This window comes from Littorina saxatilis, linkage group LG14, assembly GCF_037325665.1.
Source record: "Littorina saxatilis isolate snail1 linkage group LG14, US_GU_Lsax_2.0, whole genome shotgun sequence".
In the NCBI taxonomy this organism is placed as follows: domain Eukaryota; kingdom Metazoa; phylum Mollusca; class Gastropoda; order Littorinimorpha; family Littorinidae; genus Littorina; species Littorina saxatilis.
The window spans coordinates 33,494,795-33,498,105 of NC_090258.1; positions in this window are offsets into that span (position 1 = coordinate 33,494,795).

Genomic DNA, 3,311 nt, shown 5'->3' on the forward strand with positions numbered 1-3,311 from the left:
TTTTATCGCCCGCAGACTGGATTATATTTTTGCCACAGAATCAGTATTAAATAGGGTAACAGAATGTGAAATTCACTCGGTTGCACAATCTGACCACAGACTCGTTTCCCTCTCCCATAACATGTCTCAAATCAAGAGGGGACCCTCATATTGGAAATTTAATGACAGTTTGTTACACGATAAAACTTTTGTAGACTCAATGAATAAACTATTAACAGACTATGCTAATGAAAACACCGAAATAGATGATCAACTAAAATGGGAACTCTGCAAAATTAAAATAAGGGAATGGTGCATGGCATACTGTAAAACTAAGAACAAATTATCAAACAGAAGGAAAGCAGAGTTACAGTCTGAATTAGATGAGATAGAGAAGAATTTGGCTCTTAACCCGACAGACAAAGAATTAGTTGATCAACGGGAGAAGTATAAAACAGAAATGGAATTGTATGCGATTAGAGAAGCAAAAGGTGCCCATGCACGGGCACGTGTAAAATTTATTGAAGACGGGGAAAAAAACACTAAATATTTTCTCAACCTAGAAAAGGCTCGAGCAAATAGTAAAGTAATGGATAGACTAACTAATGAGGAGGGACAAGTATTGAAAAAAAGACAAGATATTGTAAAAGAGCAAACTCGTTTTTATTCAAATAGATACAAAAAAAGAATTAACTTTGATGAACAATATGTTGAAATGTTTTTACAAGACGTAGAAGTTCCACAATTGACCGAAGAACAGAAAAATAGCATTGAGGGCATTTTAACTGAAGATGAAATCACAAAGGCTTTAAAAATAATGAAAAATGGCTCAGCACCAGGCGGAGATGGTCTAACAACTGGTTTTATGAAATTTTTCTGGTGTCAGATAAAGACAATGGTTATATGTTCCTTGAACGCCGCTTTTGATAATGGTCAAATGTCTCCGACCCAAAAGAGAGCAGTTATAACATTAATACACAAAGGGAAGCAACTGTCAAGGGATGATCTGAATAACTGGCGACCAATATCTTTACTAAACTCAGATTATAAGTTACTGGCAAAGTGTCTAGCAGTACGCCTAAAAAGTGTGCTTGGAACAATAATTCATGAAAATCAGTTTGGTTTTATGAAAGGCAGAAATAGTAGCACAGCAGTTAGAATGATTGATGATATAATTACACATCTCAAACAAACGAACAAACCAGGGCTACTCCTAGCTCTAGACTACAAAGCTGCTTTCGACACAATATCAAAAGAATACATAATGTATGCCTTTAAACGCTTCAATTTTGGTAACACTTTTGTTAGATGGGTCACACTACGCTCATGAACGAAACAGTAAGTTGTGTAAATTATATGGGGTGGTTGTCAGAGCCTATAGAAATGAACGCTGGAATTCGACAAGGCTGCTCATTCTCACCAATGGCCTTCGTGCTCGCCTTAGAGCTGCTGGCAGTCAAGATGAGGGCAGATCAGTCAGTTAAAGGGGTATTCTTGCCATCAGCCAATAGTACTAATCAAGAAAGACTATTGAAAATGATCTTGTACGCTGATGATATTACGCTTTTTCTGAAAGGCACTGATGATGTGCAAAATGCTCTGACATTGGTGTCATATTTCTCCAAGTTCTCAGGACTGGCTGTGAACAGACTGAAATCGGAGGCCATGTGGTTGGGTTCACAGAAGTACTCTGAGGAGCAGCCATGTGGCTTCAGATGGAAATCAAAAGTCAAAATTCTTGGTATATATTTTAGTAATAATTTAGAAGCCTCGGAAATCGAAGAAAACTGGACGGAAAAAATTAATCATATTCAGAGCACAATGATTAAGTGGTCTAAGAGAAACTGCAGTATAATGGGAAAGATTTGCCTTGTAAAATCACTTTTGATCCCTCAATTAACACATGCTTTGCAAGCTTTGATTATACCCGAAAAGATCATATGTAAACTGAACTCAATGTTTTTCAGATTCATTTGGAAAAAAAGATTTTCAAACACAAAAGCCTATGAAAAGGTAAAACGAAAAGTTATGTGCCAGGAAACAAGTAAAGGTGGCCTAAATATGATTGACTTGGGTGACTTTCAAAAATCCTTTGTACTTGGATGGTTTTCGAAATTACTGCAACCAAACGAAGAAGCTTGGAAAAGTATTCCACTCAGTATGTTCTCCAAACTCGGAAAAAATCTATGCTGCTTTCAAGCAAACGTCAAACCAGCCTTATTTAAAGGGTTGGGGTTGATTACAAACAAGTTCTGGAAAAGCGTTTTAGAATGTTGGCTTGACAACCATGAAAAGATATTACCATGCGTAAAAAAAATGACCCAGCTGGAGAATTTATGCCTATGGAATAACTCTCTAATTGCTTATCGTGGCAAGACAATGTTTCTACGTGATTGGGTTACATCTGATATATGCTATGTGAAGGATTTATACGAGAATAATATGTTTTTACCATTTCACAGGATTTGTGAAAGAGTTGGGCATAAACCAACAAGACTATTTGAATATGGGGCAATTCGCACAGCAATAGCATCCCTTTTTTTGAAGATGAATGATAATGGAATACAAGCTATGAAGGTAATGGATTATCAAAAAATAAGTACATTTAAACCCAGGCAGTTTCGTAAATTAATGGTAGACGCTTATCAAACTGACACTATTGCAGTCAGTTTCTGGAAAAGAAAGATGGGAATTGAAATAAACAAGGACATTTGGCAGATAGCAAGCAACGCATCAAAAGAAGTAAGATTGAGACTGCTACACTGGAAAATAACTCATAACATTTATCCAACGAACATTATATTGTATAAAATGGGCATTGCTGAGAGTATTAGTTGTACACATTGTACAGAAGAGACAGATTATATCGAACATTTCTTTTATTATTGTATAAAAATAAGCAAAGTGTGGAATCTTGTTGAAGAAGCCTTCTTCGCCGCTTGTTCAAAAAGAATTCATGTTGATGTGCGGGATGCCCTATTTGGCCTAGTTAAAAGGAATTCTATTTCATCCGCTGAAGCAAACTATGTCAATTTGCTGATCTTGATTGCAAAAAATGTGCATAGGTATTTATAGATACGGTACCCCTTTAGAGATCGGATGTATTTTTGAAAAAGAGTTAAGTTTAAGAAAAATAATTGACTTGTGACTCGCATATATGTTGCTATCTGTGAAATTGAAATAAAGAAACGTTAGGTAACAAAAGGAGAAATGATGACGGAAGAAAATATAGGACAAAATGTATATAAAAAAAAATAGGTGGAGAGAGAGAAGACAGAACGAGAGGAGACAGTGAGAGAGAGAGAGAGAGAGAGAGAGAGAGAGAGAGAGAG